Genomic DNA, 16717 nt, shown 5'->3' with positions numbered 1-16717 from the left:
TAGGTAAGACTTATATCTTCTTCTGGATGTGATAATTGAGCTGAGGTGAATCCCTTGAGCAAGAAGATTAGATAGGTTAAAACTAATAGTGAAGAAAACTCCATTTTCCAGTTTATTCCAACTTAACTGTAGGGACATAAAACTTCAATTTACTGGCTGAGCAAAGGTCATGAGGTGATGTGCAAGCAATGTTACAGTCAGATTTCAAGGTGTCTGGAGTGGATATCACTTAGAATCCAGAAGCTTGGGGGTAGAGTGGAAGAATTTAAAGTGCCAACAGCCACATTGTAACTGTGCTCAAAATTCAACTTAGAAAAAGCTGGGTTTTTGGTAAGAGGTCTGTTAATATGAGATATACTTTGGGGACTGACAGACTATCATGCCAGTGATAACTAAAGTTGATATCTTTTTTTTTTTTTGCCTTATGGAAGCTAATCATTATTTTAAAAAACTTAATTGAAACTAATCACAAATATTCACACAGATTTCTTTACAAATTTCTTCCACTTGGTCATCATTTATTCATTCTTTCTTTCATTAAAAATATATTTCTTGAATTTCAACTATGTAAACCATAGCTGGAGATACAAGAATAAACATGACAGGTGCAGTCCTTGCCCTCCTGCAGCTCATGTTCAAGCAGAGCACACAGACAAAACAATTAATATATAAGTAGTTATGAAGGTACAATTTAGATAGCAGGTAACAAGAAAGTTGAAAGTGTTCTAGGAGAGTAACTGGGAGGATCTGTTATAGTCTGGGGTTAGGAAATGTTTCCTCCAGACACTAAATTCAACTGATCCCTAAAGGATGGATAGGTATGAATAAAAGAGAAGGTAGAAATTAGTGTAAATAGTGCTGTGGGTATAGAAAGCAGCATGTCCAAATGTCCTGATGTGGACGGCTTGAGGAAGACCAGAGTCTTGGGTTGGGGGGGGTTTGATAGAGATAATGGAGCATTGTGGGCTGGGGAGGTAGTCCTCACTCTGCTGAGCTTCCTGTTAGTATGCAAAGGCTATGATTTTATTTTAAGAACAATTAGATATAAAAGAGTTTTAAATTAAGAAGGACATAGCCATATTTTTATTTCAGAAAGATGGCTGGGGATGCGATGTGACGGTTGTTCTGGACTGAAAATGAGAATAGTGAGTAGAAAGGAGTAACTGGGAAACTACTGCTGTCATTCAGAGAGTTGACAATAGAAGTTGGAATTAGGGTAGTGGCAGTAAAACAAGAAATAACAGATGAGAGACATTTAAGAGGTAAAGTTGGTAGTACTGAGTGATTAGTTGAAAATGGAGATGGGCATGGATGGTTTGCAGGATGACTTCTATACCTGAGTAATTAGGCACAGTAGTGCCAATTATTGATTAAAAAACAAAGAACATTGGAATCGCAGCTACCATATGATCCAGCAATTCCACTTCTGAGTATATACTCAAAGAAAACAAAAACACTAATTTGAAAAGATACATGCACCCCAATATTTACAGCAGCATTACTTACACTAGTCAACATATGCAAGCAACATGTGTCCATCAACAGATGAAAGGCTAAAGAAGAAGTGGTGTGTATATACATATATATATATATATATATATATATATATATATATATATGTATATATATATGAAATACTACCCAGCCATAAAAAAGATCGAAATTTGTCATTTGCAACAACATGGATGGACCTGGAAGGTATCATGCTTAGTGAAATAAGTCAGCTAGAGAAAGACAAATACTGTATGTTATCACTTATATGTGGAATCTAAAAAATAACAAAAAAGGAATAGAATGAAACAAAACCAGACTTACAAACCTAGAGACCAAAATAATAGTTACCAATATGTAGAGGGAATGGGGGAGAAGCAGGGGATTGAGAGGGATAAACTACTTTGTATAAAATGAATAAGTTACAAGGATATACTATGTAGCATAATAGGAATACAGCCAATATTTTACAATAACTTTAAATTTAGTGAAAAAGAAGGGTGTGCAAGTCCAATCAAGTGAGGTAGGAATGTGAAATCACATGATAATTCAGAAAACATGATGCCTGTGTTTTTATAGTTGCACTAATGTTTAACCATCAATTCATTAGTTCTCATGCTTTGTTATAAAACTAATGCAAGGAAGTTTTATTACTTTGCTCATCTAAATGTTTTAAGTGTGTTTAATTTTGGATGATCTAAAGATTGTTTCCAAGATTACAAAAAAAAGGTCCCTTCTGTGAAGCGTTCTGTTTTCTTTATGTAAAAAAGGCATCAAGGTTGAATCAGAAGCATGGCAGAATGACACCCCTACCTAGGTGCTCGTTCAGGGGTGACAGAGAGACCTCACTCTTCAGGTGCATCCTCTGGAATGGCAGGCTGTGTGACTGAGAATTAAATTCCAAGCTTCAAAATAGTCTTCATTAAAATAAAACTGTTCTACTAATGCAAAAATTGGCAGCAGTATGGGGATCAGCCAGAGCTGGTGCTGAAGTGGCCAACTCTTACTGCTTTAGATGGATATGACAGCAGGAGGAGTAGCTGGCCCATGAAGGACTTGGGAATGGAATTGAATCGTGGTCAAGAGACACTTGTTTGAAACTGGGCTGAGAACCAGGTGTACAGTCAAAAAATGAGAGTGAGCCCATGTTAGCAGTGTGCAAATTGGTAGGTGGGCAGAAGAAGAAAAGCTGGCTGTCAAGGCTGAGAAGGGGCAGGCTGTCTCTTGAAGTTAACTCACTGAGCAGAACAACCAAGGGGTGATGAAACCTAAGTGGTAGCAATAAGAGTTCACCTATTGGAATACTCTCAAGGAGATCTGATACTAGTCACTTCTAGTCTTTAATTATATGGCCTCTTACTCCATTTCATGCTAAAGAGACTTTATTCCTCAATAAATACTAATCAGTGTTTACAGAGAGATGGAGGCTGATAAACAGGACTGAAGAATTTTGGGGGCAGTTATAAGGGAAGAAATGAAATAAGGGGATTTACTGAGAATAGTGATAATACTCCTATATTGAATTTATATAGATTTGGCAACTTATAAAACATTTTCACCAGTTACCCTCTACTTCTGAAATTAGGCTCTATATGTTATATATGCTATATATATGTATGTGTGTGCGTGTGTGTGTGTATGCACATATCTGTTTCTCTTCAGTTGACACATTAACTTATTGAAATGTCTTGTGCTTGTTGAAAACGGCTTGTGCAAATGTTAGTTTAATGTCTAAGCTCCAGGAGACCTGAGCTCATGGATGCCTTTCCTGCTGTACCTTCTTTGTTAGTTTAGAAGCATCAAGTAAACGCTGTCAATGTAGGAATTTTTTTATTGTTTTATAGATGGATAAGTTGAAATTCAGACAGGTAAAGTGGTCTGTTTAAGGCTTCAAATGTGAAAATGGTACATCCAAGTCTCTGCACTTCAAACTCAGGTAGGTAGGAGAATACACAGAGGAAGGCAGAAACCACACAGAGTGGGTTGTGGGAAGGTTCTGGAATTTCTTTGACCTTTCTCAGCCTTGTTGTCAAAGATGTGTTTATTCCTATAAATTTCTAATTAGGTGATTATACAGCTATCAAGGTAGATGAAGTAAGAGAAAACTAACATTTATTGAGCACCTGCTATGTGCCAGACATTCTCCTTTTTGAATTATGTCCTTTATTCCCTTTATTCATTAAGCTATCCTGGGAGAAGTCATTGTTACCATTCCCATTTTAAAGATGAAGAAACAGAGACTACCAGAGCTCATGTAAGCTTTTCAAGTTTCACAGAAGATGGCAGAGTTAGTCTTTATAATTCCATGTCTCTCCAACTCTAAACCACAAGCTTATTGAGTCAGCAAATTTCCATCAAGCCGGTAAGGAAGCAATTGCAATTAGTGAAAAGCGCGAGGACATTTCCAGATGCTAAGAGAACATTTGGAGAAGTAACACTGAATGCCATCATGGGGCGTGGGTATCAGTAAAGATTTTCTGTAAGAATTACCTTCAAATCTGAGAGCTGAGGAATACAGAAACTCTTAAAGTCTTTTCATTGTATCTAAAAATATTTTTAAAATGAAGGAAAGTGGAATCTCCAATTCAAATTATCTATGTAATTGTCTTAACTGTCCACCTCGCCTTACTTTCCATTTCGGTGCCCACTCATGCAAGTGTGACTTCAGAAATGGGAGTGTTGCATGATGACTGATCTTACCATATGATGGAGAACTAAATGTGAATTGATTTTATAATGATATAATTTACCAGCAAGTAATATCCAGCTCTATTGTGGAATCATCTACATGTATTGCTCTGTGACACTTTGATCAATGCTCTTATAGTTTCTCTCTTTATACAATATATGTGGCTTTTTCTACCTTCCTTCCTAAATATACTGACTTTTATTTTCTATTTTACTTTTCTGTGTAACACAATTTCATATTCTTTTGTCTTTATTATATCCGTGAATCACACAGACATAAAGTGTATAAATTTGGCTTTGTAGTTTTCCTTTTCCTAATTTGGAGTATGTGAAGATCATTAGCAAGCCATCTACATCTCTTCCACCCACACACTTATTTTGAAGACCATGTAATAAATGAGGAACACAAAATTCCACTAAGCATCTAACCACATTTCTGGTCTTACTTAGCTATCTTTTGCTAGCTTTTAATCTCCATGAATGTTAAATGACTTTCAGCTTTTAGAGTGAAGTATTATGGTACATTGCCAGATACATGACAGTTAAAACACCCACAGACTTTTGGCAGGGAATAAATCAGTGAGTGTTCATATGAACTGTGTCTTAACAAGGGAACCATATGTGTTCCAATGAAAGGTTTTATAAGATCAGTTTGATAAAGGTATTTCCATTAGCTAAGTAAAGAAAAACTTCATCAAAAACTATCAAGAAAACAGTATTGCCCTTCATGCTTTTTACATGTCACTTGCAATTAGCGAAGCTCCTTGAGGAGCTGTTTTGTAACAACAGCTGTCTTCAGCTTAAGACCAACATGTGACAGTCACATTGTCAGAAAAAATCCTCCCATGTCCTCTGCTTGAAAAAGTATTGTTTCATTTTATTTTTTCTCTTCAAGAACTACCTAGGCATATGTGAAGAAGACAAAAATATAGGTTATAGTCAAAGACAAGACAGGAGTATAGAAAAGGCAAGAATTCTGTTTCTATTTATAAGTTGCTCCATATGTTGTCATGTTGTGTCAAATATATATACATATATATATGTACAAATATATAGACACATACATAATTGAAAAGGAGATATATACAAATAAAATCTGTCACCTGAAGCTTGAATTTCTAGAAGATAAACACTACAGAACTTGTTTGATTAGTGAAAAAAAAACTTCTCCTTCCTCTCTGTTGGTTATCTTGGGAGAGGCCTTATGTCCACACAAAACTTGCACAAGTATAGCAGCTTTTCCATGACTGCCCAAAACTGAAAGTAAAAAAGATGTCTTTTAATAGCTGAGAGCAAGAATAAACTATGGTATATCCATACAATGGAATATTATTCAATGATGATAAAGAAATGGACTGTCAAACCATGAAAAAGCATAATTGTATGTTGCTAAGTGAAAGAAGCTAGTCCGAAAAGGCTTCATATTGCATGATTATAATTATGATATTTTTGAAAAGTAAAACTATAGGGACAGGAACTATATCAGTGGTTGCCTGGAGTTTGGTCTCAGGAAAGTTTCAATAGGTGAAGCACGGGAGATATTTAAGGGTGGTAAACTATTCTACACGACACTGTAATCATAGACACATGCTGCTATGCACTTGTCAAAATTCATAGAACTTCAGAACTCAAAGAGTGAATCTTTATGCATGCAAATTTACAAAAATCATTAAGAAGGTCACAGTATCTGTGGATGGAATGCAGAATGTGATGAAACAATATTATCATATTATAAATATGAGAAATACTCTCACTGAAAATTGTAGGAGAAAAAGGTATTGATGTGACTAATTCTAGAAACGTGGTGTCAGTGAGACTAAAGACAAAAGAATGAACAAAAGTTGTAAATACGAACTGTGCTCTAGTGAATACAATTATTTCCCACAGGGTTACAAGAGAAGAATTCTGATACCATGATATATGCAAAGTGGAACTGAACAGCTCATCAGATCAACAGTGGCTGTTGGGAAAGCATGTATCAGCAAGGAGATAGGGATAGAGTGACTCACGCAGTGATGGATTGGAGTTGGAGACATCAGCATGAACTTCATATAGACAACACGGATAAAATGCTTACACAGAGAAATACTTACAGACGTGGCAGGTGCATGGGTTAGTATACACACACAAATTTCCTCGTTCTGTCAGCACGGAAGGCCTAGAGGCAACAATACCCAAGTAACAACGAGCACGGGTATGCCCAGATCTTGATTTCTGTGCCACTCTACAATCAAAGGAGCCAGGGGTCCTTGGAGAAATGACTGACTCTAGGAATGGGGTAAGAAATACATAAAACAAGCTAAGACTGGAGCATTTTACAGTGACAGAGAGTAAGGGAGTAATATAAAATAAAATCCTTAATTCTGGGAATATGTCAAACGGACACAGGAGGCAACTAAAGGGTTCCCAGTGGCCAAAGTTGAAACAATTTGAGTAATAAAATAAAGTACTCTTGAATTACAACCCAAAGTATAAAATAAATCTCTATTAGCCTATACTGACATTAATAAATAATTAAGTAAGTAAATAAATCGGGGATAAGAGACAAATCTCCATGCAGAAGAAGTACAAATAATTTATGTAGATAATTTGCCATCAAAAGATGAAGAAAGACTCTCCACTCCTGAGATGTGAGCTGCACATAGTGAATTCCTTCCAGAAAGTACAGTTTGGAAAGTGGGGAAAAGAGAACTTTACCATGGGGAAACCCGACAAACACTACCTGAATCAGATGATTATGGTCAGTAGCAACAGCGGTAAGTCGTGTTGATGATACATACCCTTGATACGGTGCAATGAACTGGCACTTCCCTGCAGTCTTCCTCCCCCAAACTCAGCCTAATCTAATCATGAAGAAAACACAAAACAAACCCTTATTGAAGAACACTCTACAGAACACCTGACCAGTACTTCTCAAAGCCCTCAAGCTCATCAGAATGCAGGAAAGTCTGAGAAACGGTTGCAGACCAGAAGTGCTTTAGGAGACATGACTACTAAATGTAATGTAGTCTCCTGGATGAGATCCTGAAATAGAAACAGAACCCTAGGTAAAAATGGAGGAAATCTGAAAAATACAGACAATAGTTACTGATAATGTATCAATATTAGTTCATTAATTGGGACAAATGGACCTTTCTAATGTAAGGTGTTAATAATAGGGGAAATTGGACGTGGGGTCTAGGGGAACTCTATGTACTAGCTTTGCATCTTTTCTGTAAGTCTAAAACTGCTCAAAAATAAAAATTTTGTTTTAAAAATAAGCAATATTTGTCATCTGAAAGCTTGGCCTTAGAATGTGAAAGCTACAGAGATTGAGAAGTAAAGGAGGACTTTCTTTTCTGGGGTCTATCTTGAGAGATCTGAAAAGAAGAGAAGTAATGATAATGATAATTTCTGTGTGTTTCATATACACATAGATCTGTGTGAGTGTATGCAAATAAAAGACAAAAAACAATCATGTGATTAATACTACCTAGGTAGCTCCAGTCTAATTCCCTGACTCAGTAAATGCATTCCCATTGCATTCATTCATTTATCCATTCATTTTTTTTCACTAAGCAAACATTGATTTAATGTCAATTATATGATTTTCATTGTTCTATTCTAGAACCTGTGTGGAAGATCCTTGCCTTCATGGAACTTAAAGTATGATGAACAAAAAGGGGGAAATCTACAAGTAACTATTACTTTAGATTGTATATTTGCAATGAAGGATCGTATAGGATGTTAGAATATTTTGGTAGTCTGCGAAGACCTTTTTGAGGAAGTGCTATTTCAACTGAGACTTGAAAGTTCAAAAAGTAGGGTGTAAGAAATGATTGGAAGAAGGGCGTTTGATACAGAAGAAACAGCTCAGAAAAGTCTTGGTAGTGGGAACAGGACTACTGTATTGAAAGAACAGCTTATACAAGCGAGAGTAGATTCTGTCCTCCACACTTAACATAAACACCTCTTTTCTGTTCTTTCAATAGATCAGTAATATATACATTCATATAATATATGTCTATCTATCTATCATCTACCTACCTCTCTAGAGAGAAAGACAAAGAAAGAGAGAAAAGTGGAAAAGACTGATGATTTCAAGGACAGAAAACCTTTTTATAAAGAGCATTAAGAATTGTTTGAAGGACTGAAGAAATGGTTCTAAGTTTGAAATTTCAGAAATGAATCTCAAGATACAACATGTAACCAGGCCACCATGGGAACTGTTGCCTTTTCTAAGATCAGTGAACAGTGACTACAGAATTCCATGACTAGTGGCATGCTCAGTGCCGCTGCCAGACCCAAAACTAGACCTCCCTGCCATAATCTACAAAAACAAAATGGATACCTAACTCTTGAAACGCATTCTATAATGATTGGCCGTTGGAAAATCTATCAGTGATTCATTAGAAAAAGCAAACTCCATGCAGACCATGCCTGCCTGGCAGAAGCAGCAAATAGAATAGGGGTTCTGCCCTTATCTCAGTTTTGCCTCCCAATTCATGGCAGAAGATGTTGATTGGTTAAACCTAAATCCTGCTTTTACTTTCAGGTTCCGGGAAGTCTGTGAAACATAATTTTTGGCTTTACACTCTTTCGTTTGTGGAAAGCATATTAGAAGGCGGAAGGACGGATGGTTTCAAGGATACAAAGTTACTGCGTCAAATGCTGCTGAGTATTCAGGAAGAAAATGAAGTTTCAATTGGATTTGAAAATACCGATCACTGGTGCCCTTGACAAATGCAGTTTCCATCAGAATCAAGGAACAAAAACCATACACACTTGGCAAGACTTGCAAAGGAATATACATGAATTAAACTCCAAGCTCAAAGCATTATGAGATTTAAATCAATTATTAGGTCCTGACACCCAGCTCCAAGCATCTCAGCAGACATTTAATATGAGGACCATGGAGAGAGCGGTTCAAAGATCACAAAGTCAAGTTGATGTGTTAGAAGTGGTTTGGGTATCAGTACTTCCTCAAAGTCTGGATGTCAGTATTTTATTAAGCTAAACAAATCCAGAGATACAGTAAAAACAGAATGTTCTTTATTTCCACAGTTGGCCAGATTGAAAGTAAAAATGTGGATAAGCATCAAGTCTGGACAATAAAAATAAGATCTAAAGTAGATAAACAGTTCATTTAGGCCTTTTGGAACCAAATGCAACTTGTTTCAAGCTAACGTGTAGAAAAGCTTCCATGAGGAAGGCCATGAGCGGATGGTTTGTGTATGAGGGCTTCCGTCCTCACCCCGTGAATGGCGCTTTATGCAGAAGGGAGCACGATTGTAGCCAAAGGAACCTCAATTTTGGCAAAGAGATTAGCTGTATGATCAGTGTAAAGCATTTTGCACCCACGCCCCCTCTCCAGTGGGCTAAGTGGGTCAACAAAGGTCCTTAGTTCAGCTTTGATGTAATAAGCCGTTATTTATTTCACAGGCCTCTACTTCCCCAAATTAATATTTCACCCGATTGAAAGGGATATTTCAAGATGCAGTTTACGTTTTCTTCCGAGCCCCAAGGTTACTACACACACACCTGTGTTCTGTGGGCTCAATCTTTAAATTTGATCTTTCCTTTTCACTACATATCACACTTTCTGGTCACTTCTCTAACTCCACCCTTCAATAAATAATGCCCCTGAAAATCACTTTGACTGTAGGATTCCTGTTTGGGAGCCAGCTGAGGACCATCTTCATGTAAGAACTTTTCTTGGTTTCCCAAAATTTATATTACAAATGGCAAAAATACCATCATGCTTTCTACCTGTTAGACAATGCAAACAGTTTTTTTCTTTTATTTCCTTCCTTCCTCCTTCCCTCCCTCCCTCCCTCCCTCTTTTTCTTCTCGTTGTCCTCGGAAACTAGGCTTAACTTTCTGGGCTGATGTTCACTATAGGGAAGGAGGCTGATTGGTATTTTATTCAAGGGACACAATTGGCAGGCACTGGGCTTACCCTGACCTCTGGACATGCTTTGTTTTGCCCTCATTAAGGCCACAGAGCATTTTGGAGGCCATGTGGGTAGGCAGCCTTATGCTTGGTCACCGTGCAAGCAACTTACACTCTTGCCAGGCCTAGTGACACTCAGTCCTGTGACCGGACCCCCCTGCAGGCGGTTGAGCGCATGACTCGCTTTATTCATCAAATATTTATAGCGTCTATGGAGAGCCCCAGACATCCTGAGGGACTCAAGCACAGGAGCGTCAGACTTGATGTGCTCCTTTTTGGATCTACCTCATGCACTGCTGGGGAAGAAAAACGAAGTAGACAACAAACTGCAATATACGGCAGTGTTTGATCAATTCCATGTGTGCCGTTAAGAGAGTAGGGCTGTGGGAGCAATTGCACATCCAGCTGAGGTGATGAGGAACAACCATGTGGAGCAGAGGGTGTCTTCCACTTGAGGAGTGGGAGGGATTACATAACGTGGGAGAAATTCCATAATGTGGAGAGAAATTACCTAAAGGAAGGACACTGCAGACAGAGAGAACGCCAAAAGACTTGGAAGACTCTTAGGAGCAAATTGACTTTCTAATTTCCTGGATGCATGTGGGGTACCAGCAGACAATCTTTTTAACTTTGCATCACAAATCACAAATAAAACACCCTGCGGGATCCATTGGTATTAAACATAATTGCTGTAAATATAATACATCCTTAAATATTGAGTCATGTTATTACCATTCATGCTAGTATGATTAAATATGTATTTTAAATGACTGTGATTTAATCAGATTAGATTACTCAGGGTGGCAACAGTCACTTAGATGACTATCTATGGTGTTACGGGGAGACTTATGATATTCTCACCAGTCAATGAGCATGACAAGTCTATTAAAATGCTTTCAATTAAAATCTCATCTCGGCAACATCAAGGGTCTGGAAGCACGTGGCACTCTTTTCCCAGCCAGATTATGCCTGAACAGAGGATGACTCCTGGTCTGGTTAAGATCGGTAGTAAGGACTAGTCAAAAAAGCTCTGGGCAAAAAGCTAGACCTATATTTTGTTCTCAATCCTGCCCTTATCTAACCACACAGTTTTGATTCGTGATTCCTTGAGAACAATCTTGACTCCCTAGTGATCAAGTGAACAGAAAATTAATACAAACCTTGAAGTGCTATTCAAAGAAGGATAGGGTTGGAAATGGAACCAGACATTTCTGGAAAGTTTGAGATCATCTAGAAACTAGAAACTTACCAAGTCTACATTGTTTACTCTGAACTTTCTTTGCTCTCCAGTGATGCACAATTGAGCATTGGATCTGTTTACTGACTGTGCAGATCCGGCCTAAGGTGAAAGGAAGGCAATAGAAAAAGCAGACAAAGTGCCAGGCGAGAACCATGGACATGCTGCAGTCATTGGAGCCGGTGTCCCGAATTCTCTGGAAATTTGAAACTGGAAGTGGCATAAAAAATTGCAGGAAAGGGATAATTGACAATTGTATGGAGCAGGATTCCAAGGTACAACCTTGCTTCACTCTAGTCACACTTACAAGATAGGGCCACGCTGCTCGATGGCATCTTAGGTGATTTTGTGTGACAGCCAGCGTTCCTTATTGCAGGTGACAAAGCGCACTGCAGCTAGTGGAAGCTGGAATGGACTTAATAAGCAGAGCTGATAGTTTACAGAACATGAGGCGGTCAGAGAGGAAGATCTGTGTGTCAGTCAGGGGAAAATGCCCACATACAACATGGGACTCTTCTAGGGGAAACAGCAATGAAGTTGGTGCTCATTCTCAGGAACCTATGGCTGGCCTGGATGCCAGTATCCCACTGTGCTGTCCAGAACATCTGATTTCCTTTTGACCAGCTACCAAGTTTCGCAGGTGCATTGATTGGAAGAAACAGCTCAGTCCCGCAGCCTATCTGGAAGGGGGTCAATGAAACTGGTTTTTAGTTTTCTAGCCTGTATGGTAAGGAACAGAGAACTAGAAGGGTATTGGAATATATGCTGAGAAGGTCAAATATCAGTGTCTGCTATTGGTAATGTCAAATAATAATGAATAATAAATTAGAAGTTTAGGATTAGAAGATACAAACTCCTATATACAAAAAAGACACACAACAAAGTCCCACTGTGCAGCACAGGGAACGATATTCCATAGCTTGTAATAACCTGTGATGAAAAAGAATATGAAAGAGAATATATGTGGGGATAACTGCATCGCCATGCTGTACACCGGAAACTAGCACAACATTATAAAGCAACTACACTTCAGTAAAAAAACAAATCAATAAAGGGTCCTCATATATTATAGCACTCACTGTGTACAAAGCCCTGTCCCAAGCCATTTTAGTTGTTCTAGGCATTCAAGCCTTAAAAGCAACTTGTAGATGTAAATACTCATCCAAATTTTTCAGAAAATGAGACATAAGAGGTGTAGTCAGTTCCAGGCGATACAAATGCTGAATGGTAGAGCCAAGCAATGGACCGTGGCAGGCTGGATCCAGAAGCCGTGGCCTTCCCTACTACCCAACACTGCCTCTCATGCACAGAGGGAGGGGAGTCTGACAGTGAGGTGGGGGGGTGTGGCAAAAGTCCATTCACGAATAATCAAAATCAATTAGCCCAACGTTAGTGGCTTTGGTAAACAGATGGGCTCTGATCTAGAATTTGGCCCCAAGCTGGAATTGAAAGGAATTTGACTCTAGGACACAGAGCAAGTAAAGGGATTTTTTTTTCTTTTAGAACACAATAAAAGTTATGCAGCTTGGCTGTGTTTTGCAGAGGAGTGAGAAGCATCCTGGCTATTTCTATTCCTTCCAGCACTGCCTCTTCTTTACTGACTTCAGAAACCTTGACTGGTGACACAGCAGAGTAATGTGTTTAGGAAAGGTCAGAAGAGATTGTGTTCTGACTCTTGACATCATCACGGAAGTCTCTGGCCTCATTGTAATTACAGATCTTTATCAACAGCCAGGAGGAGGGGCAGTGAGAATGCAGTTTGAATTCCAAATCTGAGGCTGATCATGAGACATAAAAATTGAGGAAAATCATCCCTGACTTGTAAGCAGAAAATGTGAAATGGAAATCACTGAGAAAAAAACAAACATTGGCTCAGTATGACAGTTTATAACCATACTTCAAAAATGCATCAGGCCAGATTTGCTAGGACAATAGCTGCCCTTTCCTATTTGATGTTTTGTTGTCTGATTTTGATGTGAAGTTTTTGTCCTTTGATGTCTAGATCATCAGGACACATATGCCTGTTAATTACTTTGTTTGGAAATACCATTGTTCAGATGTTAACATGGCTCATGTTTGGACCTGCTGGGGACAATAAGTCTCTCTAGGGGGTACTTTGCCTGATGAAAACGTTGTTTCTGAATGATCATTCCTTTCTTACATAAGTGTGCTAATAAATACCACTAATGAGCGTATTAAACATGTTTCTTCCTTCATTATGTGCTAGGTCACCCCTGAACATACCACAGATTAATTTTACTTCCAAAATGGAGCAGTTTCTTTACTCTTTAAAGAAGAGATTTTCTGCTTAAAAGCCATTTTGTTATATTTTTCCCCTATGAGATGATTAAAGACATTGGAAAGCTGTAAACTTGAAGAAGAAAGAGGTTTAAAATATAGCCTAGGAAAAGATATGAACATTTGGTAAGGTCACAAATAATTTTTTCTCTGTTCAATAGGTAGGGGAGAAGATTTTATTAGGAGTGTATCCATGTAACAATTTTATAATCATAATGCGTTGACTTTAATAAATATATTTGAGCCAATTTCTGTATCTATTCAAAAACAAATTAATTTCTTATGGTTTGTTTTTTCCTAGAATTCCATGGATCTCCCACATCAATTGGGATTTTTAATGTGCGCATTATATTTCATTGTAAGGGAGCACCTAGAAGGTAGGTGGCTCTTTGTTGGATAGGAGATAATACTCATTAATGGTTCTCAAACTGTGTTCCAAAGGAGGGTAATTTGAGAATCATTTAATGTTAGGAAACTCACAAAGCATAGCATAGTGACAGCAATTTTTTTTTTTCATGCTGATAGATGTTAAAAGATAAACTGAAGCATATTAAAAATATTAAGAGTTTGAGCAAAAATGGATTTCATTTGGGTGGTACCAAACCAGAAGTAGGTAGGGAGATCCACCAATGGGAGCAAGAGGGAAGATTGTTATGGAGAAAAGGGGGAAGCAAAAAGTAAACAGATTATTTGGCTACAGCCTTATTTGGCTGCTTGTGATTGGTTGTCCTTAGGTTTTGATTTCTTAACCTTGAGGCATTGACAGATTTAGGTTTTATGTTGCTTACATAGGTTGTTAAGGTGTTAGAACCACCTCAGTCTAATGGCTTCCTTGTTTAATTTAACAGAGCAGCTGCATTGCAGAACATTGAGGAAGGAAAGACTGTCTTTGAGCAAGTAGATAAGAATATCCGATAGGCAGGTCAATTGTTTGGAAGGAGAGACTTTCCCATTATTCTATGCAATCTCATTTCCTGTATTCATTTTACTTTAAAACCAGATGACATTAATGGTGTGCACCATCTTTTAAAAAAGTTATAGCCTTTCTGATTGCGATGATCTCTGTCCTATTGTATCATGTGACATTAACACACACACAACTGAGAGTAATCAGGTTGCTTTGGTCAAACCTTTTTGCTTCATTTAGGTCTTTCAGTGCAAAGTGGAACATAATGTCTTCCTGTTTAGGCTCTATATCTCACGACTAAATAAATAATTCCACAGTCTCTTACTTATTGCCACCCAATAAATTGTACACATCAGAGGAAACTTGAGAATTTTGGTAAGATGTATCGCCAGGACAATTTAAGTCCCACAGCAAATGTAGGCACGTGAATTATAAGGAGAAATGAGAAATACTTTTTTCTGTTTTAATAAGCAACTATCCAGAGAGACCAAATATTCCCAATTAGAAACTAAGACTGTATTTTACTAGCATGGGAAATGTAAGAAGACAGGGGAAAGAGTGCCTTGGAGCGTTTTATCATTTAACTGACAGTCCCTTGAATGGAAGCCAATAAAAGCAGGCTAGCACTATTAGCACCACTCATTACATAGCTAGAAAATATTGATTACTTGGTTTTCAAGAAAATTACATAATAAATTCAGACTTGATTCACCATTTCCTTTCTCTATATTTGTTCTGATCTGCTGTTGAATCCATCTTTTACACATTCAAATCTGACTCTTTTCCCCATAGAGGAATGTGGGCTACACATAATGAACAGGATCGAATTTGTGTTCAGATTATTAATGGATTGGTAACAACTGTTACTGTGCCATGCTTCTCTCAACAGCTGTTTATATTTTATTTAAAATCTGTAAAAACATTTCCATGTAGTCTCTTGATCTGTATAATCATTTCCTTTTGTTCCAAGCCGTTGAAGGTGTCTTTGAACCCACGAGGCACTATTCATCTATTCCTTCAAGACAGGTCCACTTTCATCATTAAAAAATGAACATCGTGAAAAATGAACTCTGAAATCAAAGTAAGAAAACAAAGGTGGGTAAAATCTACAAGGCAGAAGAATGAACCTCGAGGTAGCTGCGGAAAACGATCAGTCACTATTGTTCTAAATCGCTCTTGATTTCCACCAGGAAGCTATCTTCACGCCCTACACCAAATCTTTTCCAGAGTTATCTTTTGTGTTCATTCTCTGCTTATAGCCTCTCAAAAAATTCTGCTCACTGTTTGTCACAGTCAGGAACAAGCCTGTTAAGCTCCCCCTAGTTGATACACAGGCGCTGTTACTTATGGATATCCTGTGGTGCTCGCCTCCCGTAGTCTTCAATTTTCTTATTGTTCGAGCCAGAGTGATCTCAGAAGAGCATTCTTTGTAAAATACAATATCTACTTAAAATATGTGTCAATGTGCTTCCCAAAATAACTTGGATGTGAGTCCAAATGACTGTCCTCTCCCCATGCCTCATTGTGATTAAAGTAAAACCAGAGAAAATAATCTTCAAAATGGGAAAGGGAGGCAGAGCAGCACCCTGTAAATTGCTATATCACCTGTGAGATGCCATAAAAGGGCCTTAATTTTTGAAGCAAAAGATGTATAAAGAAATGTGAGTCCATAATATGCAAGTAAAGAAAAAAAAATAAAAGGACAAAAGCTTTTACTGCTGTGTCAATAAAAGGTATGGATAGATTGGGTTGGATGGGGTGGAGGCAGACATAAGAAAGCAGAGAAAGGCTCAGAAGAGAAGATTAAAAATACTCGACTTCTGGGAGAACAGGGTGGTTTTAAGTTTGCAAATTTAGTTAATGGCTTTTCTCTAGTAAAATTCAAAGGTGTTGATTTTTAATCACTTTAGAGAGGAATCCTTGTTTTAGGGGGAACTCTAGAAAATGAGGAATTTGTTGAGTCATTTTATATCACTTCCCTGTAATGTTTTAGACGTGAATATTTGGGACGTTTATTAGACACAGAGCATGGGTCTGTGTAACTTTTAACATCTTAAGACTTTCTTTGTACACAAAGCAGTTCTGCCTTGCACTGGGAAAATGACAGTTCCATCAGTGACAGGGAAGTGATCAAGACTGGGTAGCTGAGGAGAGAAAGGCTTCG

This window comes from Camelus dromedarius, chromosome 14 (assembly GCF_036321535.1).
Source record: "Camelus dromedarius isolate mCamDro1 chromosome 14, mCamDro1.pat, whole genome shotgun sequence".
NCBI lineage: Eukaryota > Metazoa > Chordata > Mammalia > Artiodactyla > Camelidae > Camelus > Camelus dromedarius.
The sequence above is the reverse complement of the archived record's forward strand: the minus strand, read 5'-3'. Positions refer to the sequence as shown.